Below are 26688 nucleotides of genomic sequence, written 5' to 3'. Positions count from 1 at the left end.
GGACATGTAGTGGAAATATAACCACAAAGACATCTGCACCTTGCCTATAACTTGTGAACTGTGGACAGATGCTACAGAGTAACAGAGGGTTTGGCATAGTGAAAATACCCAATCAAAAGTCTCTGTTTAGATGAACATTTAAGACTGTGAGTAACTTTGAATTGAAGGGATTGGAAGTTTAACGGAAGGAAACCACTACCAGTGTTGTGTTTGCGAGGTGCGAGCCCGGCTGAGGAAGACCTATGTGGAATCAAGTGCTTCTTGTTGAAAGAGGTCCGAGCTTGACTGAGGGAGACCTACAGGAACTTTAAAATCCCTTGTGAAAGGTCTGAGCCCGACCGAGGGAGACCTGTAAATGAACATTGTGTATAAAAGGGGTCCGAGCCCGACAGAGGGAGACCCAATATGAACTGTGAACCTGCGCCTTGAGAACTTTGAGATCCTAAAGAGAAGGAACTTTGTTTTGTGTGTGCCCAGGTATTCTGCGAATGAGAGACTTTGTTTTGGAAAGAGACTTTGTCATGGAAGGGCATGGGTTATGTCCTGAACTGCATCCTCGAGCCGAAGAAATCAGAGAGTTTTCCAAAGCCATAGTGTGCCACTTTTCCCATGCTGAAAAAGTGGGGAAGGGAACCCCACTGTTCAGTTATCCTGATACACACTTTCTTGAACACTGTTTTCTTTTGTATACGCATTTATCCCTCACACACATTTGTTATAGCGTGAGGATTGGAAATAGTTTTGTTTTAGCGTAGGCCATTTTGATTTGACAAGACACTACTAGCAATGTGTTTATTTATTATTTGATGATCAAGCTTGCTCCCACCCTTAGATATAGGGCTAGATAGACTTTCTGCCACCCCATATTTGCTAAAAAAAACCACCCTTGAACTGTGCCCCCTTTGTGTCTGTCTTCATTTATGATACCATGCCTTCCTTATGACAGCCAATACCAGATGTTCCAAAACCTTGTTTAGGAGTGGCTAATTGAGGAACCCACAACCATTCGACGACCATAACTGGCAACCGGTATCAACCAACATTTTTCCAAACACAACCATTGTTTATCATTGTCTGGCTTTAGATGGTCCCTGTAAGGGAGGCATGGTATCACAAGTATGATGCTGACACAAGAGATACAATTTCAAAACCTTTATTCAAGTTTCGGGGTTTAGAAAACTCCTGCTTTGCCCTATAGCTATGATGGAAGTAGTCTCTACCATCAAATAATAAAGCAAACACAGTCTTAGTCAGTCTCTGTCAAATAAAAATGGCCTATACTAACAAAACCTAATGCCTGCCCTATCTCCTATACAAAAAGGGCCTAAAGGGGAATTTGTATGCAAAGGAAAATCAGTGTTATAACATAAAGGATCAAAATGGCTGAGTCAGTTCTCCTCCCCACGTTGGACAGCACGGACTAAGGCGGTCCCTGTAGACCGGATGACACACTCTGGCTCAGGTTCTCAAAACAAAGGCTGTTCAAAACATGGATCGAGCCATGCCTGGCCTTCCATGTTAAAGTCTCTAATTCCTGCTTCCAAATGCTCTCTCACAGTTCAAGAAAAGTTCATGCAGGTCTCGCTTGATCGGGCTCGGACCTCTCAAAGCAAAAAGTTCACGTAGTTCTCCTTCGGCCAGGATCGGACCTCGCAATCACAGCGCTTGCAGGGTTTTCCTTACCCACGGTTAATTCACATTCTTTAGGGGTTCCCTTCCCCTAACTTATCACACTTTCCGGTCTCTCTCAGTCGGGCTCAGACCCATTCCTGATGTTGAAAACTTTTCAATATGCAAGGCTTTAACTATAGACCTCTGAAGGACTACTTCAACTTTCCCTTCAGCTCACACTCTTGTGTTATTTGCCCCAGTGTCTCTTGGTGTGGGTAGTTTAGTATCATTAGCACACATGTTCAACATTCACATTTTCACTTCCCCTTTTGCTGGAGTTAATCTTGATCATTACACATTTTAGAGTTCATTCACTTTGTCGCTTTATAACAAAACATTTCACCTTTCACAGAGACTTTCGAGTGGGCTACTTCCTTTCGCAGGACCACTCTGCTACTCTGGATCACTGGCTTTATAGTTATCAGTAATTTAAAGTTCACCACAGGTCTGCCTTCCTTCGTGTCTCATCCACAAGCTTGCAGCCTGTAATTGTGAGATATATTGCTGCAACTTCAATCTTTCTTTAACACACACCGGACTTTCATGTCGCTCACCAACTCACCCCCTGTGTGCATTCCTTTCCTGTCTTTGCAGTTTTAATTCATGAGTCACGGTTAATGCCACAGGCTTGGCCTTGCCTCCCCAACTCTGTCATTCACCCGGGAGGGTCACTGGTGCCTTTGAAACACAATGCAGTCTTTTTTGTCTGTGATTTGGCCTTCTCCACATATCTTTCCCAGCTTTTCAGAGGCAAAGACTTCCTGCAGGGATCTCCTGGGTTTCTTTACCCTTTGCTCTCGTCCCTCTGTCAGTCGCTCTGATCCAGTAGGTTTGCCTTTGCCCCGGTAGGTCTGTTCCTTCGCGTGTTCCACCTTGCTCAGAGTGTGTCTCTATGTTCCGGTTTTTATCTGTGTGGGGAGAGCTTATGGGTATCAGATGTATGTGAATAAAGTCCAAATGCCTGACTTTGCCTCACCCGATTAGTGGGACATGTCGAATGAGATGCTCAGGTGTGAGTTTGTCTTTCCCCAGATCGTACTGTCCATGTGAAAGTGTTAGTGTAGGAAAGGGTGGGAGAGTTGAAGTCTTAACATATCCTACCTGGTAGGATGGGGCATTGGTACGGGAAAAGGGGGAATACCACGTCTCACCATCAGTTGCCTCACCCCCACTCCCCGAAGACCCCTCACCCAGGTGATCCTTCGGCACTGGTGCACCCCCAGGAGTTGGATCCAAAAGCGATGGCTGTGTCCTGGCCACCTGGATAAGTCCCTGAGGACTAGCGGGCGAGACATCCTTTGGTTTCTCAGATCCCACAGAACCCTTAATTGCCCTGCCATGTCCTGGAATCCAGGACCTAGCTGTCTCACAGAACCCTTAATAGTGCCGCCAGGTACTAACCCTCTATGCTGGAAACCCTATCCCCTACAAAGTACCTTAGAGAAACAGACATTAGTATTGGATTCAGGGTCTTTCATCTTCCCAAAGAATGTTTATGAGGGTCATCCTGACCTCTTTCAGGAACATTTTAGGGATTATCAATAAGCATTGTGAACAGGAGCAAAATCTGTGGTCTAATATTCATTTTTATAACCCTGAATAGCCATCTGAAATGTATGATCTTTCGTCAATGCAAATCCGATTTAAGAAGAGCCATAAAGGGAGAAAATTAATTGGGAATACATAGTCTAAATAATTCCCTAGCCATGCCCCCAAATTTGTACGTTTAGTTTCACAAATGTGGAATGTGCCCAGCCATTTACTGGATTCCTAGACCTGGAGGTAGAATTTGTGAATTGTCCACATTTATTTTATACCCCAAAGGTTTAGCATAACTTTCCAATAAATTCAAAAGATATTTGTGGGATTCTTGGGGTTAGTGAGATACAGCAGCACATAGTCAAGCAACCATTCCAATGTATATTCCTCGTCCCACGCAGAACCCCTTCGTTTTGCTAGACTGTCTAATGATTTATGCGAGCGGCTCGATCACCATCGATCACCATCGATCACCATCGTAAATAATAGAGGGGACAAAAGGCAAGCCTGTCGCATGCTCCTATGTATGTATATATAGTGAATATCATTTAAACTCTAAATCTGCTTATCATTTATTGTCCACCTGAGCCAATTGTATATTTTTGCGACAATGTTGATGTGCTTCTCTCTTGTCTTTTCCCATCTACTACACCCACTCTAGTACTCAGTGACATCAATCTTCATCATACATCTCTTTATAGTTTCATCTCTCGCTTGCCTTTTATGGAATCTATTAAATCTATCGCAACTGCCTTTCCCCCGTCACATCGCTCTGTCTGTTTTCTAGATCACATCTTCACATGAGATCCCCCCAGTTTGACTGTCTCTGCTATTCCTCTTCCTTTCTCTGACCAATGTCTTCTCTCCTTTTCCCTCTTATTTCCTGTAATACCCACTTCTCCTCATTCCAAGCTAACTTTCTACTGCTGCAAGCTCAGGAATTTCAACTTGTCTACATTCATTTCTTACTTGGAATCTGCTCTCTCTTTGCTGCTCAGTTTGCAACACTTTCAGCTAACAACGCAGCGCGCTCTCTTTCCTCCCGTCTCCACTCCACACTTGATGTCTTATATCCCTCTCACCCTTTCTCTCCTTCTCATAAACCTCCCCAACCTTAGCTTTCTAGCTCACTTGTCTTCTTTCGCTCCTTTGTTGTGCTGAGCCCCTCAGGAAGAAAGATCACTCTTCTGTAGATCTTGCATCTCTCTCCTACATTCACACCCTTTATGATCAATTTCTGCTGCCTGCCAAATAGAACTATTATTCTAACCTCTTCACTAACCTCACCAGCCATCGCCTACTCTCAGATCTCATCATACCACAATTTTTACTCTCTACTTCCTTCTCTTCAATCTGGCTTTTGCCCCTTTCATTCAACTGAAACTGCTTTACTCTCTGTACCAGACTCCCCTTTTGTCATTGAGCTACTCCAAACACTCCTCCTTTCTTATCCTTCTCGATCTCTCTGTCGCCTTTAATACCATTGACCATCCCATCCTTTCTTCTCGTTTCTGCTGCCTCGGTATCTCGAATTCTGTCCATAGCTGGTTTTGTTCCTATTTACCTGACCGTGCTTATTTGGTTTCCTGGGCTGGCTCTTCATCTCCCTCTTTTCGTCGATGCTATGGAGTTCCTCAAGGCTTCATTCTTGGACCTCTTCTTTTATCATTGTATACAATCCCATTTTATGCTATTATTTCCTCCTATGGTTTCTCATCTCACCTATGTGTGGATGATGCTCTAATCTTCTGCTCCTTCGCATTCTTTTCGCAATCTCTGCATTCTAAACCCTCAGCTTGCCTCTCCTCTATCCAGTCTTGGATGTCGTCTAATTTCCTCCATCTGAATGAATCAAAAACTGAAATTCTATTCTTTCCCTTGTCCCAGGTTCCTCCTCCTACTCCTCCGCCCTCTATAATCTTTCCTCCTACTTGCCTTAGTCCTCCTGCTTCCATTTGTAATCTAGATGTTATTTTTGACCCGTTATTATCTTTTTCCTCATTCATTCCAACTACTGCCCGTGCTTGTCATTTTTACGTATTGAACCTGCATAAAGTTTGTGCATTCCTAACTTTTAATGCATCTAAACTTTTACTCACTAGTATGATTCTTTCAAGCATTGACTACTGCTCTTCTCTACTGCTTGGTCTATCATCTTGCCCCTCTTTCACTCTATCTTTCATTCCTCAGTCCACCAGATCTGTTCTCTTTCTACCTGTGGGTCAATCTGCTTGGCCTTGGCCCACCTTCACTGATTATCCTTTGATAATAGTCTCCAATATCTTTTTTTCTTAATCTCATTTCAATGTCTCTATGGCATGGCACTGTTATATCTTTCTTCTATAAAATCCTGGTACCAACCATCATGCTCTCTTAGTTCCCTCGTCCTCCCTGTGCTCAGTCATACTTTCGCTCTTTCTCTCTTTTAGCACCTAAACTTTAGAAATCTCGTCCTTTGCCTATTCGCTCCACCACTTCCTACTCCTCTTTTCATTCTCAACTGAAAGCGGATCTTTGCTCTATTGTATCTGAATTTTCATCAAATTGTTTATACTGTTGTTTTTATTTTTCTCTTTTGTATAGCGCTTTGGCGATAAACGCTATATAAGCACAAACAAAACACAAATACAGATATTGCAAAAGTCTTCAAAGAGACTCCATTGATCTGCACTGTAGCTCTCGGTTTTGAGTATAAATCCCCCATCAAGCGAATCCAATTGGGGCACAATCCATATGTCCTCAAAACCTCCATAAAACACAGTTAACTAGCCCGGTCAAATGCCTTTTCAGCATCTAAGCAAAGTAACACCAGGTCAGCTGGTAGGTTCCTCGCAGCATTCATTCGGTTTATAGTCTTCCTGATGTCGCCCTTAAAAAAAACTACTTGATCAGACTATTTAAGTGCTGGGCGTACCCTCTCGAGCCTGATTAGTACTTTCATGTCTACTAATAGCAGAGATGCAGGTGTATAGGAGGGGCAGGACTGAGGGTTTCTGCCTTTCTCATTTATCACTGAGATCATAGCTACCAGAAGGGATGGCGGCACTGCCCGACCTTCTATTATTCCATTAAAGATCCCCACTAACTTCGGGGCCAGCAGGTCCAAAAGGGATTTATAAAAAGATCAGTGAATCCGTCAGTCCCAGGTGCCTCATTTGGTTTCATACCTAATATAGCTGTTTTAATTGCTTCTCAGTGATTGGGGCTTCTCATACCATCATTTGGTCTATAGTGATTTTGGCAATTTAAGGGCGGTTGGCTTATGATCTCCCAGGCCTCAGGAGGAATACATTGCTGGATCTGGCGTATCCTCTAGGTATTTCAATCTAAAAGAAGCTTCTCCTTCATTTTCTGCTTGAGGATGTACATTAGGGGAGAGCCTTCCTGTTACAGAAAATTATCCTTTTCCTTCAGGAGGCCTGCAGCATGGCACTTTCAAAGTGCAACAGGCTCATGTGCCCTCATGTGCTCTACCCACCTCCATCACCCTCCTGGGGATGCAATGGACAAAGCTACTCCTTGGAAGGCGCTGGAGTCCGGGTCCACAGCCTCAATCAATGCTCTGCACGGTTCCTCAGGAAGCCCCGAAGGCCTGCATACAGGTGCCCACCGGGTGATTTAATGAAGGGTGCCCCTTTCTAATGCTAGACAGATTCTTCATCATATGGGCGAGGAGCCATGGCAGGTTCCTTGGTCATTTACTATCTGAGTAACCTGTCAAATTTTAAATTACATTTTTGGACTAAAAGCCTCATTTCTAGTCTTGAAAGCATTTCTCCTCTCTCATTCTGGGCAGCCACGCGTTAACCTTTTACAGCAGTATGATGGTCATATTCTATGCGAACAAAGAGTAGGGTTCATGATCTCCCCTCTTTAAAGATTAGCTCTCAGCTCTGCACTACAATGTAAGTCAGGAGACTTTCCCTGTAGAAACCCATGTAGTGGGAATCCTCAATGATCAGGCTTACCCCTCTCACATACACGAAAAAACTCCCCAGTCTTGGTGTTCCGTCATTTCAAAGAGAGCCCGAAACAAGCAAGGGCAATTGGAACATCCATCTGAGGTTTGTAATATACATTTATTCATATTTGGGTAGAGAAATCATTATCAAAAATACAAAAACATTGTGAAAGGACAAAAACAACCCACGAACATAATCTAAGTCTTCTCGTAGTAAGAGCATGTGTCCCTTACCGGAAGAACAACTCAAAACTCAGAACACAACCCTATCAATCTCACCTGCAACAATCACATCACATATGCTCCTTTCATCCCCATACAGCCATATGTAACTCTAAACAGGGAAACGAATGAGACTCATGGGCTCATGGAATCCCCATGTGTGTAAATGATATTCAGAGCATCTTTCACTTGGTTCCAGCAGCCTGTGCCTGGTAACAACATTAAGATAGTGAACAAGTCTTGCTGGTGCGGTAAACAGATCTCTTTCAAACATAAAAAGTCTGAAATATGAAATTGTTGACTGTCAACGCGAGTTTCAGCCGTGTGTGGTCCCCAGCAAAAAAAGGACCAGCCATCTTCAGGAGAAAGCAGATTCAGTAGGTAGGGTACATGTCTCCATTAATTCAACATGACCTGCAAGAACAACAAAAACATGTGTCTGAGCCTGTGACCATGTGGTGTCCTCCTAGCACCAATAATTCAAAAGAGCCATTATGTCTCCAATCTCAGTTCCAGTGTTTCCAATCATACTGTGGTGCACTGTGCTTCCCTCTGGTCCCACAACCTGCATGTCAGAGCTGCATACCCCTGCACCATGAGAATGGTGTAGGGAAAGACTCACTTGAAAGTCTGGCAAGCGTTACATGTTGTACTGTGAGTCGGGCACGTAATCTGCATCAGCACAATTCCAAACCAAGATACTGATGAGCTTCTGCTCAGGGGGGCCTGTCACTGCTTGTCAAAAAGAATGTATATATGTATATGTACACTGCGTTGCTTGTGATTGGCTGGGTGCAACAACCAAACTGCGTTGTTGACAAAGATCGGACCCATACCTTTGTTATGTCATCCAATCAGAATGAGGAGCAGGGGCGTGTGGCTGCAACCTGCTCAGCACAACCAGAGCAATGACCCGATGCGTGGCGTTACTTCCACGGAAAAATGGTCAGCGCTAGTTGTCGGAAAGATCATGCATGCAGCGGGTGACTGTGCGCTGACTTATTCAATGCCATGGTCCTGTAAAAAGACGCAGAGACTGCACTGTGGAGCTAAAGCATGACGCATTTACAGCGGCCATCTTGGAAAATGTCTTGCCAAGATACGGACCTCTTGCATGCATGAGATCCAGAGTTCGACCCCCCCATCGCCAGAACGCTGTAAGCGGTGGCCATAAATTGGTGCAACAATTCAAGAAGTTCAATGACCACTATGCAACCATGGTGAAGGGTATGGCGGGTGGAGAACACCTCAGCACTAGCGTAATGTAAGCATTTTATCCAGTCTGTGACATCAAAGTCTATTGTTTAAATAAGTAAGGCAGACCACTGCAGGTCTTCATTGAGGCTGTGTAAGTTAGTGCGCAGCTGGAGTATCCAGCTTTGTTCCAATTTGAGTAGCCTGTTGGTTAAGGCAAAGTCACTCCTATTACTTTTAAGTTGGTCTATGACTAATGTAGGGAAAGATAATGCATTGATTTCATAGGGACAGTAAACTGGAATTTCAATGTAGGCAGTGGAATGAATGCAAAGATAGCAAATTGAAGTATTGCATGTGCCATGGTATAGTGAATTTGACAGCTGTCATTTTGTGCTGAATAAACTAACCCCTAATATAATTAACAAACAATGTCCTATTAAATAACCCTTTCCCAGTAATTAATTAAGGTGCCCTTTAACACTGCAGTGCAAAATGGGTCAGACAGCAAATTCTGTTTTTCATTCAGTAGAAGTAAAACGTGCGTGCAAAAAGCATGGGCTGTGTTTTCCATTCAGAAGGCATTGTGTGCTGCAGGAAGAAAAATGGATACAAGTAGGTTCAGAAGCTGGGTGGAGAGAGAGAAATGCCAGAATTCTACAAGGGAGACGGGGTGACAGGAGATGTCAGAAAAAAGGCAGGATAAGTAAAGATGGACAGGCTTATGTTATAAATCTAGCTAGAAGACGGGGTGGAGATTCAGTCATCATTTTATGGAAAGAAAAGATGAAGTGCAACCGACAGCTGTGCTGTGCATGGCGGGCATAGTTAAGCTTTACAGAGAGATAAAACAAGATACCAGGCAGCAATCTGAAGGGTCGAAGCGAGGTCGCTGCCAAAAGCTGCGACATTTGCAAAAATTCTGTTTGCAGATAAGACGACAGAGAGGGGCTCCTTCAGCACAGAAATTCTACACATTAGGAGTAAGTATGATAACTTTGAGGAGCTTGCAAATGGGAGCATGTGCGTTTCCTGTCAGTGACGCAGTCAGGTTGAAAGGTTATTTTCAACAAAGTTGTTGTTTGTTTTTCTTTCGCATTTGTAATGGGGAATCTCTGAAGTGTAATGAACAGAAATGTTTACATGTTTTGTGCTGGTGTATTATATCTTTTCTCTTAGATAAGTACACTCTGTAACCGCATCAATTTTCAAGGTCTTGGTAAGATAAATGAAGGTTTTTCACTATGAACAAAGATGACATGTATCTATTGTAATCGGTTTTAACATGTACATTGCAAAAACTATTTTGACATTATAACACATACATAAAAATTGCAAAAACTGAATTTGTGGGATTGCTTTATTGTGTCTACTTGAATCATTTTAAAATTGGAAACAATAGGAAAGGGTCATAGTACACCCGTAGAAGCAGGAAAATATTTACTTCATGTGGTAAAGTGAGAAGTGGTTCATGGCGAGGTAATGTTGGACTAGGGGTGTGGTACACATTTTATTGCATATCCATGACCTGTGTTCTGTGGTGCTGGTGCCTAGCTTCCTGCTGGTCATGACAATGTAAAATAAGTCATAGGGGCACTTGATGATATATATCACATTTATGGACTGACAGTGAAGTGCCAAAGTTGCCACAAAAAAGCTTCATGTGTGTAAACAGTGGTTTTGCAAATAAATTGACACACAACACAGGTACCATATGGAAAATGTCCCTGGATGAGAACCCGTTCCCCAGGTCAGTGGTTAGTCCCAGTATGCGGGAATGAACCAGCTTATCCCTGATATTTTTGCCTCATCTCAAAGCCAATAAAGGAGGGCCTTTAATGCACCCACTGCTGACAGCCACGTTCCAGTGTTTGCGGATGAGTGTCTTAATAGCTGTGGCATGTTTTGTAAAGGTGGTAATGCACACAATGTGGTCCATATCTTTTTGTCTATTTTGCGGGCTCAAAAATGCATCAATGTCAGTGTACCGTGCTCTTTTACCTGACCTCTTAATCAATTTCCGTGGGTACCCTTTGGCCGCCAATTAGTTCCCAAGGATGGAAGCATGATGTTCATAATCTAGTCTAATGTGCAAAAATTGCCCATGAGGTAAATTGTCACGCAAGGATGTAGGATGTTGGCTTGAGTATAGCAACAAAGTGTTGCGATCAGGCTCCTTCCTGTATAGGGAGGTGTATAAAGACCCCATCTAATGACAAAATAGGAGATCCAAAAACAGCAAAGACTGTCTGTCACATTGGCTCGTGAAAGTTACATTTGGATTACATTGGTTGAGCCATGCCGAAAATGTATCTAACCTCTCTTTATTGTCTTGCCATATAAAAAAGATATCATCTATACATCGTCTCCAGTGTTGGATGTACATGGAATAAGGATTGTTAGGAAAAATAAAGCGATCTTCAAAGTCGGCCATGTACAAATTGCAAAGTCTGGGGGCAAAAGAAACACCCATGGCAGTGCCGTATTTCTGTAAATACAGTTGGTCTGAAAAGTTATTGCACAATACAATTTGAAGTAACTGTAGAATGAAATTAGTGGGAATGGAATGGGGATACGGACGGCTGTTAAGCTTCTGTTCCACAATGTTGCCTGCCTCAACTTGTTGAATGTTCATGTATCACGCCAATATATCCAAAGTTACCAGGATGTTATTTTCATAATCAAAGGCCACCCCTTCGAAAACATTAATTGCTAACATGGTGTCCTTCAAAAAAGCTGGTGAATTCTCTGCCAACTCATGAATGGCTTGATCTATGTATTGACCACATGGTTCCAACATAAATCCACATAGGGACACAACTGGTCTACCAGGTGGGTTGTGAGGGTCTTTGTGAATTTTCGTAATGCATTCATGGTCGGTATGCGACAAACCTGAGGGGTCAAAAATCTGGTCTCCTCTGGAATTAGAAACCCTTCTTCAATCGTTGTGGTGCACTGAGCTTGGAGATGGACCTTCAAGGTGTCGGTGGTGTCAACTAATATTTTGGTGTAGTGGTTGTCATTGTCAATCAATGCCTGCAACATGGAGATATATCGATTCTTCCCTAAGATCACAATTCCGCCACCCTTGTCTGCAGGTTTGAAGATAATCTCCTTATTAGCGGCCAAAGATTTAAGAGCGAGGTTTTCTCCAGTGGAAAGTTTATGGTGAATTTTTGTGTAAATTACAGTTTTTGAAAGCTTCCCACTCCTTGTTCACAGCGTTCAGTTGTTCTTGAGCGTCGGTTATCAAAGGATTCATTAGGAATGATGCTTCTTGTGATTCTGGTTCCTGCGTGTATTTGTCGGCTAGGAATGATGCTTCTTGTGCATCTAATTCCTGCTTGTATTTGTCGGCTAGGAATGATGCCTCTTGTGCATCTAGTTCCTGCTTGCATTTGTGGGCTAGGAATGATGCCCCTTGTGCATCTAGTTCCTGCTTGTATTTGTGGGCTAGGAATGATGCCTCTTGTACATCTAGTTCCTGCTTGCATTTGTGGGCTAGGAATGATGTCTCTTGTGCATCTAGTTCCTGCTTGTATTTGTGGGCTAGCAATGATGCCCCTTGTGCATCTAGTTCCTGCTTGTATTTGTGGGCTAGGAATGATGCCCCTTGTGCATCTAGTTCCTGCTTGTATTTGTCAGCTAGGATGTGCATCTAGTTCCTGCTTGTATTTGTCGGCTAGGAATGATGCTCTTGAGCATCTAGTTCCTGCTTGTATTTGTCGGCTAGGAATGATGCCTCTTGTGCATCTAATTCCTGCTTGTATTTGTCAGCTAGGAATGATGCCTCTTGTGCATCTAGTTCCTGCTTGTATTTGTCGGCTAGGAATGATGCCTCTTGTGCATCTAATTCCTGCTTGTATTTGTCGGCTAGGAATGATGCCTCTTGTGCATCTAATTCCTGTTTGTATTTGTCGGCTAGGAATGATGCCTCTTGTGCATCTAATTCCTGCTTGTATTTGTCGGCTAGGAATGATGCCTCTTGTGCATCTAATTCCTGCTTGTATTTGTCGGCTAGGAATGATGCCTCTTGTGCATCTAATTCCTGCTTGTATTTGTCGGCTAGGAATGATGCCTCTTGTGCATCTAATTCCTGCTTGTATTTGTCGGCTAGGAATGATGCCTCTTGTGCATCTAGTACCTGCTTGTATTTGTCGGCTAGGAATGATGCCTCTTGTACATCTAGTTCCTGCGTGCATTTGTGGGCTAGGAATGATGCCTCTTGTGCATCTAGTTCCTGCTTGCATTTGTGGGCTAGGGATGATGCCCCTTGTGCATCTAGTTCCTGCTTGTATTTGTGGGCTAGGAATGATGCCTCTTGTACATCTAGTTCCTGCTTGTATTTGTCGGCTAGGAATGATGCCTCTTGTGCATCTAATTCCTGCTTGTATTTGTCGGCTAGGAATGATGCCTCTTGTGCATCTAGTACCTGCTTGTATTTGTCGGCTAGGAATGATGCCTCTTGTACATCTAGTTCCTGCGTGCATTTGTGGGCTAGGAATGATGCCTCTTGTGCATCTAGTTCCTGCTTGCATTTGTGGGCTAGGGATGATGCCCCTTGTGCATCTAGTTCCTGCTTGTATTTGTGGGCTAGGAATGATGCCTCTTGTACATCTAGTTCCTGCTTGTATTTGTGGGCTAGGAATGATGCCTCTTGTGCATCTAGTTCCTGCTTGCATTTGTGGGCTAGGGATGATGCCCCTTGTGCATCTAGTTCCTGCTTGTATTTGTGGGCTAGGAATGATGCCTCTTGTACATCTAGTTCCTGCTTGTATTTGTGGGCTAGGAATGATGCCCCTTGTGCATCTAGTTCCTGCTTGTATTTGTCAGCTAGGATGTGCATCTAGTTCCTGCTTGTATTTGTCGGCTAGGAATGATGCTCTTGAGCATCTAGTTCCTGCTTGTATTTGTCGGCTAGGAATGATGCCTCTTGTGCATCTAATTCCTGCTTGTATTTGTCAGCTAGGAATGATGCCTCTTGTGCATCTAGTTCCTGCTTGTATTTGTCGGCTAGGAATGATGCTCTTGAGCATCTAGTTCCTGCTTGTATTTGTCGGCTAGGAATGATGCCTCTTGTGCATCTAATTCCTGCTTGTATTTGTCGGCTAGGAATGATGCCTCTTGTGCATCTAATTCCTGTTTGTCATTGTCGGCTAGGAATGATGCCTCTTGTGCATCTAATTCCTGCTTGTATTTGTCGGCTAGGAATGATGCCTCTTGTGCATCTAATTCCTGCTTGTATTTGTCGGCTAGGAATGATGCCTCTTGTGCATCTAATTCCTGCTTGTATTTGTCGGCTAGGAATGATGCCTCTTGTGCATCTAGTACCTGCTTGTATTTGTCGGCTAGGAATGATGCCTCTTGTACATCTAGTTCCTGCGTGCATTTGTGGGCTAGGAATGATGCCTCTTGTGCATCTAGTTCCTGCTTGCATTTGTGGGCTAGGGATGATGCCCCTTGTGCATCTAGTTCCTGCTTGTATTTGTGGGCTAGGAATGATGCCTCTTGTACATCTAGTTCCTGCTTGCATTTGTGGGCTAGGAATGATGTCTCTTGTGCATCTAGTTCCTGCTTGTATTTGTGGGCTAGGAATGATGCCTCTTGTGCATCTAGTTCCTGCTTGTATTTGTGGGCTAGGAATGATGCCCCTTGTGCATCTAGTTCCTGCTTGTATTTGTTAGCTAGGATGTGCATCTAGTTCCTGCTTGTATTTGTCAGCTAGGAATGATGCCTCTTGTGCATCTAGTTCCTGATTGTATTTGTCGGCTAGGAATGATGCCTCTTGTGCATATAGTTCCTGCTTGTATTTGTCGGCTAGGAATGATGCTCTTGAGCATCTAGTTCCTGCTTGTATTTGTCGGCTAGGAATGATGCCTCTTGTGCATCTAATTCCTGCTTGTATTTGTCGGCTAGGAATGATGCCTCTTGTGCATCTAGTTCCTGCTTGTATTTGTCGGCTAGGAATGATGCTCTTGAGCATCTAGTTCCTGCTTGTATTTGTCGGCTAGGAATGATGCCTCTTGTGCATCTAATTACTGCTTGTATTTGTCAGCTAGGAATGATGCCTCTTGTGCATCTAATTCCTGCTTGTATTTGTCGGCTAGGAATGATGCCTCTTGTGCATCTAATTCCTGCTTGTATTTCTCGGCTAGGAATGATGCCTCTTGTGCATCTAGTTCCTGCTTGTATTTGTCGGCTACGAATGATGCCTCTTGTGCATCTAATTCCTGCTTGTATTTGTCAGCTAGGATATGCATCTAGTTCCTGCTTGTATTTGTCAGCTAGGAATGATGCCTCTTGTGCATCTAGTTCCTGCTTGTATTTGTCAGCTAGGAATGATGCCTCTTGTGCATCTAGTTCCTGCTTGTATTTGTCGGCTAGGAATGATGCCCCTTGTGCATCTAATTCCTGCTTGTATTTGTCGGCTAGGAATGATGCTCTTGAGCATCTAGTTCCTGCTTGTATTTGTCGGCTAGGAATGATGCCTCTTGTGCATTTAGTTCCTGCTTGTATTTGTCGGCTAGGAATGATGCTCTTGAGCATCTAGTTCCTGCTTGTATTTGTCGGCTAGGAATGATGCCTCTTGTGCATCTAGTTCCTGCTTGTATTTGTGGGCTAGGAATGATGCCTCTTGTGCATCTAGTTCCTGCTTGCATTTGTGGGCTAGGAATGATGCCCCTTGTGCATCTAGTTCCTGCTTGTATTTGTGGGCTAGTCGGCTAGGAATGATGCCTCTTGTGCATCTAGTTCCTGCTTGTATTTGTCAGCTAGGAATGATGCCTCTTGTGCATCTAATTCCTGCTTGTATTTGTCGGCTAGGAGTGATGCCTCTTGTGCATCTAATTCCTGCTTGTATTTGTCGGCTAGGAGTGATGCCTCTTGTGCATCTAATTCCTGCTTGTATTTGTCAGCTAGGAACGATGCCCCTTGTGCATCTAATTCCTGCTTGTATTGTCAGCTAGGAATGATGCCTCTTGTGCATCTAATTCCTGCATGTATTTGTCAGCTAGGAATGATGCTCTTGAGCATCTAGTTCCTGCTTGTATTTGTCGGCTAGGAATTATGCCTCTTGTGCATCTAATTCCTGCTTGTATTTGTCAGCTAGGAATGATGCCCCTTGTGCATCTAATTCCTGCTTGTATTTGTCAGCTAGGAATGATGCCTCTTGTGCATCTAGTTCCTGCGTGTATTTGTCGGCTAGGAATGATGCCTCTTGTGCATCTAATTCCTGCTTGTATTGTCGGCTAGGAATGATGCCTCTTGTGCATCTAGTTCCTGCGTGTATTTGTCGGCTAGGAATGATGCCTCTTGTGCATCTAATTCCTGCTTGTATTGTCGGCTAGGAATGATGCCTCTTGTGCATCTAGTTCCTGCGTGTATTTGTCGGCTAGGAATGATGCCTCTTGTGCATCTAGTTCCTGCGTGTATTTGTCAGCTAGGAATTATGCCCCTTGTGCATCTAATTCCTGCTTGTATTGTCAGCTAGGAATGATGCCCCTTGTGCATCTAATTCCTGCTTGTATTTGTCGGCTAGGAATGATGCTCTTGAGCATCTAGTTCCTGCTTGTATTTGTCGGCTAGGAATGATGCCTCTTGTGCATTTAGTTCCTGCTTGTATTTGTCGGCTAGGAATGATGCTCTTGAGCATCTAGTTCCTGCTTGTATTTGTCGGCTAGGAATGATGCCTCTTGTGCATCTAGTTCCTGCTTGTATTTGTGGGCTAGGAATGATGCCTCTTGTGCATCTAGTTCCTGCTTGCATTTGTGGGCTAGGAATGATGCCCCTTGTGCATCTAGTTCCTGCTTGTATTTGTGGGCTAGTCGGCTAGGAATGATGCCTCTTGTGCATCTAGTTCCTGCTTGTATTTGTCAGCTAGGAATGATGCCTCTTGTGCATCTAATTCCTGCTTGTATTTGTCGGCTAGGAGTGATGCCTCTTGTGCATCTAATTCCTGCTTGTATTTGTCGGCTAGGAGTGATGCCTCTTGTGCATCTAATTCCTGCTTGTATTTGTCAGCTAGGAACGATGCCCCTTGTGCATCTAATTCCTGCTTGTATTGTCAGCTAGGAATGATGCCTCTTGTGCATCTAATTCCTGCATGTATTTGTCAGCTAGGAATGATGCTCTTGAGCATCTAGTTCCTGCTTGTATTTGTCGGCTAGGAATTATGCCTCTTGTGCATCTAATTCCTGCTTGTATTTGTCAGCTAGGAATGATGCCCCTTGTGCATCTAATTCCTGCTTGTATTTGTCAGCTAGGAATGATGCCTCTTGTGCATCTAGTTCCTGCGTGTATTTGTCGGCTAGGAATGATGCCTCTTGTGCATCTAATTCCTGCTTGTATTGTCGGCTAGGAATGATGCCTCTTGTGCATCTAGTTCCTGCGTGTATTTGTCGGCTAGGAATGATGCCTCTTGTGCATCTAATTCCTGCTTGTATTGTCGGCTAGGAATGATGCCTCTTGTGCATCTAGTTCCTGCGTGTATTTGTCGGCTAGGAATGATGCCTCTTGTGCATCTAGTTCCTGCGTGTATTTGTCAGCTAGGAATTATGCCCCTTGTGCATCTAATTCCTGCTTGTATTGTCGGCTAGGAATGATGCCTCTTGTGCATCTAGTTCCTGCGTGTATTTGTTGGCTAGGAATGATGCCTCTTGTGCATCTAGTTCCTGCGTGTATTTGTTGGCTAGGAATGATGCCTCTTGTGCATCTAGTTCCTGCGTGTATTTGTTGGCTAGGAATGATGCCTCTTGTGCATCTAATTCCTGCGTGTATTTGTCGGCTAGGAATGATGCCTCTTGTGCATCTAGTTCCTGCGTGTATTTGTCGGCTAGGAATGATGCCTCTTGTGCATCTAGTTCCTGCGTGTATTTGTCGGCTAGGAATGATGCCTCTTGTGCATGTAATTCCTGCTTGTATTTGTCGGCTAGGAATGATGCCCCTTGTGCATCTAATTCCTGCTTGTATTGTCAGCTAGGAATGATGCCCCTTGTGCATCTAGTTCCTGCGTGTATTTGTCGGCTAGGAATGATGCCTCTTGTGCATCTAATTCCTGCTTGTATTGTCAGCTAGGAATGATGCCTCTTGTGCATCTAGTTCCTGCGTGTATTTGTCGGCTAGGAATGATGCCTCTTGTGCATCTAGTTCCTGCTTGTATTGTCAGCTAGGAATGATGTCTCTTGTGCATCTAGTTCCTGCTTGTATTGTCAGCTAGGAATGATGTATCTCGTGCATCTAGTCCCTGCTTGTATTTGTCGGCTAGGAATGATGCCTCTTGTGCATCTAATTCCTGCTTGTATTTGTCGGCTAGGAATGATGCCCCTTGTGCATCTAATTCCTGCTTGTATTGTCAGCTAGGAATGATGCCTCTTGTGCATCTAGTTCCTGCGTGTATTTGTCGGCTAGGAATGATGCCTCTTGTGCATCTAGTTCCTGCGTGTATTTGTCGGCTAGGAATGATGCCCCTTGTGCATCTAGTTCCTGCTTGTATTTGTCGGCTAGGCATGATGCCTCTTGTGCATCTAATTCCTGCTTGTATTTGTCGGCTAGGAATGATGCCTCTTGTGCATCTAGTTCCTGCTTGTATTTGTCGGCTAGGAATGATGCCTCTTGTGCATCTAATTCCTGCTTGTATTTGTCGGCTAGGAATGATGCCTCTTGTGCATCGAATTCCTGCTTGTATTTGTCGGCTAGGAATGATGCCTCTTGTGCATCTAGTTCCTGCTTGTATTTATCGGCTAGGAATGATGCTCTTGAGCATCTAGTTCCTGCTTGTATTTGTCAGCTAGGATGTGCATCTAGTTCCTGCTTGTATTTGTCAGCTAGGAATGATGCCTCTTGTGCATCTAGTTCCTGCTTGTATTTGTCGGCTAGGAATGGGCTAGGAATGATGCCTCTTGTGCATCTAGTCCCTGCTTGTATTTGTCGGCTAGGAATGATGCCCCTTGTGCATCTAATTCCTGCTTTTATTTGTCGGCTAGGAATGATGCCCTTTGTGCATCTAATTCCTGCTTGTATTTGTCGGCTAGGAATGATGCCTCTTGTGCATCTAGTTCCTGCGTGTATTTGTCGGCTAGGAATGATGCCTCTTGTGCATCTAGTTCCTGCTTGTATTTGTCGGCTAGGAATGATGCCTCTTGTGCATCTAGTTCCTGCTTGTATTTGTCGGCTAGGAATGATGCTCTTGAGCATCTAGTTCCTGCTTGTATTTGTCGGCTAGGAATGATGCCTCTTGTGCATCTAGTCCCTGCTTGTATTTGTCGGCTAGGAATGATGCCCCTTGTGCATCTAATTCCTGCTTGTATTTGTCTGCTAGGAATGATGCCTCTTATGATGCCTCTTGTGCATCTAATTCCTGCTTGTATTTGTCGGCTAGGAGTGATGCCTCTTGTGCATCTAATTCCTGCTTGTATTTGTCGGCTAGGAGTGATGCCTCTTGTGCATCTAATTCCTGCTTGTATTTGTCAGCTAGGAATGATGCCTCTTGTGCATCTAGTCCCTGCTTGTATTGTTCAGCTAGGAGTGATGCCTCTTGTGCATCTGGTCCCTGCTTGTATTTGTCGGCTAGGAGTGATGCCCCTTGTGCATCTAGTTCCTGCTTGTATTTGTCGGCTAGGAATGATGCCCCTTTTGCATCTAGTTCCTGCTTGTATTTGTCAGCTAGGAATGATGCCTCTTGTGCCTCTAGTTCCTGCTTGTATTGTCACATAGGAACGATGCCTCTTGTGCATCTAATTCCTGCTTGTATTGTCAGCTAGGAATGATGCCTCTTGTGCATCTAGTCCCTGCTTGTATTTGTCAGCTAGGAATGATGCCTCTTGTGCATCTAGTTCCTGCTTGTATTTGTCGGCTAGGAATGATGCCTCTTGTGCATCTAATTCCTGCTTGTATTTGTCGGCTAGGAATGATGCCCCTTGTGCATCTAATTCCTGCTTGTATTGTCAGCTAGGAATGATGCCCCTTGTGCATCTAATTCCTGCGTGCATTTGTCAGCTAGGAATGATGCTCCTGAGCATCTAGTTCCTGCTTGTATTTGTCGGCTAGGAATGATGCCTCTTGTGCATCTAATTCCTGCTTGTATTTGTCAGCTAGGAATGATGCCTCTTGTGCATCTAGTTCCTGCTTGTATTTGTCGGCTGGGAATGATGCCTCTTGTGCATCTAGTTCCTGCGTGTATTTGTCGGCTAGGAATGATGCCTCTTGTGCATCTAATTCCTGCTTGTATTGTCGGCTAGGAATGATGCCTCTTGTGCATCTAGTTCCTGCGTGTATTTGTCGGCCAGGAATGATGCCTCTTGTGCATCTAATTCCTGCTTGTATTGTCGGCTAGGAATGATGCCTCTTGTGCATCTAGTTCCTGCGTGTATTTGTCGGCCAGGAATGATGCCTCTTGTGCATCTAATTCCTGCTTGTATTTGTCAGCTAGGAGTGATGCCCCTTGTGCATCTAGTTCCTGCTTGTATTTGTCGGCTAGGAATGATGCCTCTTGTGCATCTAGTTCCTGCTTGTATTTGTCGGCTAGGAATGATGCCTCTTGTGCATCTAATTCCTGCTTGTATTGTCAGCTAGGAATGATGCCTCTTGTGCATCTAGTTCCTGCGTGTATTTGTCGGCTAGGAATGATGCCTCTTGTGCATCTAATTCCTGCTTGTATTGTCAGCTAGGAATGATGTCTCTTGTGCATCTAGTTCCTGCTTGTATTTCAGCTAGGAATGATGCCTCTTGTGCATCTAATTCCTGCTTGTATTTGTCAGCTAGGAATGATGCCTCTTGTGCATCTAGTTCCTGCTTGTATTGTCAGCTAGGAATGATGTCTCTTGTGCATCTAGTTCCTGCTTGTATTGTCGGCTAGGAATGATGTCTCTTGTGCATCTAGTCCCTGCTTGTATTTGTCGGCTAGGAATGATGCCTCTTGTGCATCTAATTCCTGCTTGTATTTGTCGGCTAGGAATGATGCCTCTTGTGCATCTAATTCCTGCTTGTATTTGTCGGCTAGGAATGATGCCTCTTGTGCATCTAATTCCTGCTTGTATTTGTCGGCTAGGAATGATGCCTCTTGTGCATCTAATTCCTGCTTGTATTTGTCGGCTAGGAATGATGCCTCTTGTGCATCTAGTTCCTGCTTGTATTTGTCGGCTAGGAATGATGCCTCTTGTGCATCTAGTTCCTGCTTGTATTTGTCTGCTAGGAATGATGCCTCTTGTGCATCTAGTTCCTGCGCCTCTTGTGCATCTAGTTCCTGCATGTATTTGTCGGCTAGGAATGATGCCTCTTGTGCATCTAGTTCCTGCTTGTATTTGTCGGCTAGGCATGATGCATCTTGTGCATCTAATTCCGATGTCTTTTGTGCATCTAATTCCTGCTTGTATCGTCAGCTAGGAACGATGCCTCTTGTGCATCTAATTCCTGCTTGTATTTATCAGCTAGGAATGATGCCTCTTGTGCATCTAATGCCTGCTTGTATTTATCGGCTAGGAATGATGCCTCTTGTGCATCTAATTCCTGCTTGTATTTGTCGGCTAGGAATGATGCCCCTTGTGCTTCTAGTTCCTGCTTGTATTTGTCGGCTAGGAATGATGCCTCTTGTGCCTCTAGTTTCTGCTTGTATTTGTCAGCTAGGCATGATGCCTCTTGTGCATCTAATTCCTGCTTGTATTTGTCGGCTAGGAATGAGGCCTCTTGTGCCTCTAATGCCTGCTTGTGCCTCTAGTTCCTGCTTGTATTTGTCAGCTAGGAATGATGCCCCTTGTGCATCTAGTTCCTGCGTGTATTTGTCGGCTAGGAATGATGCCTCTTGTGCATCTAATTCCTGCTTGTATTGTCAGCTAGGAATGATGCCTCTTGTGCATCTAATTCCTGCTTCTATTTGTCAGCAAGGAAGCTTGTATTTGTCGGCTAGGAATGATGCCTCTTGTGCCTCTATTTCCTGCTTGTATTTGTCGGCTAGGAATGATGCCTCTTGTGCATCTAATTCCTGCTTGCATTTGTCGGCTAGGAATGATGCCTCTTGTGCATCTAATTCCTGCTTGTATTTGTCGGCTAGGAATTATGCCTCTTGTGCATCTAATTCCTGCTTGTGCCTCTAGTTCCTGCTTGTATTTGTCAGCTAGGAATGATGCCCCTTGTGCATCTAGTTCCTGCGTGTATTTGTCGGCTAGGAATGATGCCTCTTGTGCATCTAATTCCTGCTTGTATTGTCAGCTAGGAATGATGCCTCTTGTGCATCTAATTCCTGCTTCTATTTGTCGGCAAGGAAGCTTGTATTTGTCGGCTAGGAATGATGCCTCTTGTGCCTCTATTTCCTGCTTGTATTTGTCGGCTAGGAATGATGCCTCTTGTGCATCTAGTTCCTGCTTGCATTTGTCGGCTAGGAATGATGCCTCTTGTGCATCTAATTCCTGCTTGTATTTGTCGGCTAGGAATTATGCCTCTTGTGCATCTAGTTCCTGCTTGTATTTGTCGGCTAGGAATGATGCCTCTTGTGCATTTAATTCCTGCTTGTATTTGTCGGCTAGGAATGATGCCTCTTGTGCATCTAGTTCCTGCTTGTATTTGTCGGCTAGGAATGATGCCTCTTGGGCCTCTAGTTCCTGCTTGTATTTGTCGGCTAGGAATGATGCCTCTTGTGCCTCTAGTTCCTGCTTGTATTTGTCAGCTAGCTGTTCTGCAGTGTTAATGGTTAGTCGCATCAAATCACGGCTGCATTTTGTGGCTATTTGGCTGAAACAAACCTTGTATTCTTGGTCTTCTAAAAAGACAGCTGGCAGGGTTTGAATTTGAAGGCCTAATGGGATTATATTGGACTTCAAGTATTCTTTTATTAGATGTCCATGGAATTCTGTTCTAAAGCCTTTCTTTTTGAAGCGGAGTAAATTGTCTGCAGTTACAGAAGTGTCCGGTTGAACTGCCACTGAGTAAATGGTAAAATGTCAAAGGTCCGCTAATAGTGGATTGTATCTGTGCTTCAGTATAGCTCAAGGTTTCCAATTCAGAGTTGCGTAAGGATGGGACACCAGGGGGAACACAGTGGCACAATGTGGGACACACCAGGCAAGTGGAATCACTCAAAAGAAAGCCACGGCAGCCACGGGCTGCACTAAATAAATCACACGAACAGTATGGTCAAACCTAACTGTATCCTAACAAACTGGGGATCCAGGCTCATCAACAACCACATACACATTGCCCTCTCGGCAGGGACACCCACACTCGCCATGGTTGGGAGCAATACTGTCAGACACACTCTGGGAATCTTCAAGAGGCGTGTGTCCTTGTTGGTTCACAAAGACGTGAGGTCCTTTCTGGTGCTAAAGCTTAGGATTTCCACTGATGTTACTGATGCGAGGGCTTCTGTCAGGTGATGGCATGGGAAGTAACATCATAGGCCGTGATATCACAGAAAGTGACATCACAGGCCTGTGGGAAATGTACGAGTTGCGCCTTTTCTTTAATGACAGTCAGCTTCCCACTAAAACTAAAAAGTGGTGGATAGAAGGTTTTAAATTAATTATAACCACTGGCATTGTTTTGGACAACTTTACATACAACAGATTGGAGCCAGGACCAAGACTGGTTTGCAACTGGCTGGTCCTTTTTCGGAATGGGGTAGACAGAATAAAAAAAGGATGGCGTGGAAGGCTGGTGACCCATACATCCTTGTGTTTTGTGGTGCAAATTGGCTGCCCAAATGGAAGAAGTTGTGCTACACAAGACCCAGTAACACTATATTGAATTCGTTTTTGATTCTACTAGGCTTTCCCCTCCAGAATTCCTTTTCTCATATAGTGACCCATATTTTTGCACTGATCTTCAAGGAGTTAAACCCACAGAATAGATCATTTGCATATAATATGTATTGTACCTCAGTTGGTTGATGCACCTGCTGCGGTGATCTATGTGCAAGCTGCAGGTCACAGGTTTGTGGCTGCTGCAATGAGAAACGCTGCTGTGGATGATGCTCTTCTGGGTGGAACTGGACGGGCAAGCAGAACGCAGAGCTGTTAGTGGGCTTAGGCTATAGGAGAGTTTCCCCAGTCTCCGAGCAGGCAAACGTGGGAGCTGCATGCAGTATCTATTTGTTCTGGATGGTGGAAGAGAGGGGAGAACAACTAAAGGAATGTGTGGGAAGTAGAACCCTCAGGATAAGGCAAGTAGCTCCCATGCCTAAAATGAGTTTCTTCTTCTCCTCCATCATCCCACTCACAAAGCATGTGGCGTATGGTATGATGTGATGGTTATTTATAACGCGCTTAATACCCAGAGGCTTCTAAGCGAGGACCCGGGGATCGAACCTGTGGTGCTCTGTGTCGTCTTGCTTCCAAGGCGAGCACTTTGCCCCAGAGCTATCCTTCCAAGTCCGTGTGGAAACCCCATGGCCACTTCACCCTAGGCCAATGGCGGGACAGGGGAGGGGTATGAGAGTAAAATTGGGCTGCTGGACTGCAATCCCAGACAAGGCAAAGGCAGGCCCCCTGAGAAACCAAACACTGCAATATTTCCTTTATTTCACCTTTCTGTAGGATGCCATGCGCAATGACCAAGCTAAGGGACATGTCAGCCTGCAGTGTCCACTATATAAGTGATACATGTTATCTTTATGCATGTAGCAAACACAGTAGCCTATTAAACCATACACGTGTGAGGCTTTTGTGTGGTTCACACTTCACAGAATCACTGCTAGGTGATCTCAGGTTTGGCAGCTCAGGAAAATAAGATCCATTCAGAGAGAGCGCCAGGGGACCACTCCGGTGGTGATAGTGCGCGGTATAAATATCCTTTAACGTACCATGGCCATCACACACAAGTGCCTCTCACACTCCGCCCTCCCCCTTACCTTTCAGAGAAGATTTTTCCCATCACATCTTGCAGACCCATTCGCACACAACACACGAACATGTTGCATGTTCCAACCTACAAAAGAACTAAAGCTGGTGGCTCTAGCTTCTAACTCCTAGCGCCTAAACACTAGAATGCCAAAGCTGGTGGCTCTAGCTTCTAACTCCTAGCGCCTAAACACTGGAATGCCAAAGCTGGTGGCTCTAGATTCTAACTCCTAGCGCCTAAACACTGGAATGCCAAAGCTGGTGGCTCTAGCTTCTAACTCCTAGCGCCTAAACACTGGAATGCCCTGCCCACTGCACTCAGAAACGAAGCATCGTACACTGTCTTCTGCAATGCCCGCTCTGTTAACATGTTTTCTGAAAATGATGCCTGTTTTCATGTATGTCTACTACTATCGTCACTGTCATTACTCTGTACAGCTTGTGTAACTAAGTAAGCTCACTGCAACAGCGCCACGATGCCTAAGGGCCGTTTGCGTGCTTTACAAATGGAAATAAATAAATAAATGAATAAATAGGTAAAGTAATTTGCCACGGATCACACAGATTTATCAAAACTGTAAACCCAGACTTTGTGGTTGCACAATTTGCAAATGTGTGATCTTTCGACTGCATATTTTCACGTTTATCTTTAGTTGTGCTGATAAAAGGTGGATATTTTGTCAAGTTGATGCTTTTTTGTTCATTTTATTTTTTATTTTTGCCAGTATAATACCCAGGACTACATGTACCAGATTGCAATCCGATAGGAGATTAAAAACCTGGACTCTCAGGGCATCTCAATTGGGCCAAATTATATATCGTGAATACGTGTGCTCTTTCTCAGAGTTTCAAACAGCACCTTCCGACACAAAAAATAAGCATACAATGGGTGGGAAGGCACTGGAAAGAAACGCAATCCCCCTGTGGAAACCATTATTTCGTCTGCTGAAGAAAACTCGTATTTCAGCAACAAGCAGAGTGCGGACTCAGCGGAGTGTAAGTACTTACGAAGATTGGCCTTTAAAATTCTCAAGAAAGCCTTTAAGACCTTCTGGTGTGAGCAAGAGGCGGAATTGAGCCGCCTAACTCATTTCATCACAGCACCAGTAGAGGGCAGTATTGCATCGGGGATTACATGAAAGCCTTGGCACTTGGGTGTCTCGTTTGGTACTGTGAAAATCCAATGCTTCTTGCACTGGTGGCTTTTCGATTGCATTTGGGAACATCTGAACGCAACAGGCTCGTTCCATTTGAGGACATAAAGTAAAGGCTGATGGTGGGGATTTTATGAGGCATTCTCTTTTTTTTTCTTCTTACCTTTTAACTGTGCGCTTGCCTCACTGGTTATTGGCAAACCTCACCTGTGTTGCAACTCTCTAGCACTAGAGGTCAGTGCAGCACCATTCATGGATGAGCGCTGGCAGCGGAGACGGTACACCCCGTTTCTTCGCGGCCGGTTCGGAGACGGGATGTTTCGGCGCTGGGATATTTTGGCGCGCCGCACACCAGTGCACATCGCCTGCTGTTTAGGGAAAAGTTCAGTGCAGTGCACTGAAAGTGGGAGTTTCAACTTCACCCCACACTCTTTTAAAATGAAACTGTCCTAGAGTAGTTTGATTTTAAAATAGTGTCGGATGAAGTTGAAACTCGCACTTTCAGTGCACTGCACTGAACGTTTCCCTAAACAGCAGGCGATGTGCACTGGTGTGCGGCGCACAGGGCAGATTAGATCTGCCGGGCTCACGAGGGTGGGGGCTGCGCTGCTCGGAGCAGACTGCTCCGAGCAGCGCAGCCCCCACCTTCGCGGTCCCGGCTGTGTAGTCTGCGTGGCTGTGGTGTCTGCATGAAGAACTCGCAGGACATTTATGAGCGGCCAGTTCGGGGCGGGCTGCCATGCCGAACCGGCTCCTGTGCCGAACCGGCCACGCCAAACCGGCTGCGCCAAATCGTCCCGCGCCGAACTGGCCGCGCTGAAATGTCCTGCTCCGCAGTGGAGATCGGACGTTTTGGCGCGGCCAGTTCGGCGCCGGCTAATTTGGCGCGTCCGATTGGCCGCACAGCCCGTTTTGGCGCTGGGATGTTATGCCGCGAGACAAAGAAATGTAATGTTATTATTGTCAATAAAATATAATTAACAAATTGCGCCAGCCGCGAACCCTGGAACACGACTGTAAAACCAACAACGTAAACACAAGGCCAAACGGATTTTACAATTTCAATGTGCACAAATTACATATATCTTGTTACTGAGAGAAATACAGATTTTTAACACATTCGTTA

The 26688-nt window shown here is 44.6% G+C and overlaps 1 long non-coding RNA gene across 1 annotated transcript in view; it reads right to left on the bottom strand.

The window, feature by feature from the left end:
* Window positions 1–7270: 7270 nt before the first annotated feature.
* Window positions 7271–26688, bottom strand: part of LOC138493357 (uncharacterized) — an 86363-nt gene continuing 66945 nt past the window's right edge. Inside the window, exon 2 of the long non-coding RNA XR_011276394.1 lies at window positions 7271–7807. This is a non-coding gene — a long non-coding RNA (uncharacterized lncRNA). The remainder of the gene's footprint in view (window positions 7808–26688) is intronic.

Source organism: Ambystoma mexicanum, chromosome 10 (assembly GCF_040938575.1).
Source record: "Ambystoma mexicanum isolate Mex_15411 chromosome 10, UKY_AmexF1_1, whole genome shotgun sequence".
Taxonomy (NCBI): Eukaryota; Metazoa; Chordata; class Amphibia; order Caudata; family Ambystomatidae; genus Ambystoma; species Ambystoma mexicanum.
Note: the sequence above shows the minus strand (reverse complement) of the source record. Positions and strands in the feature narration are given on the sequence as shown.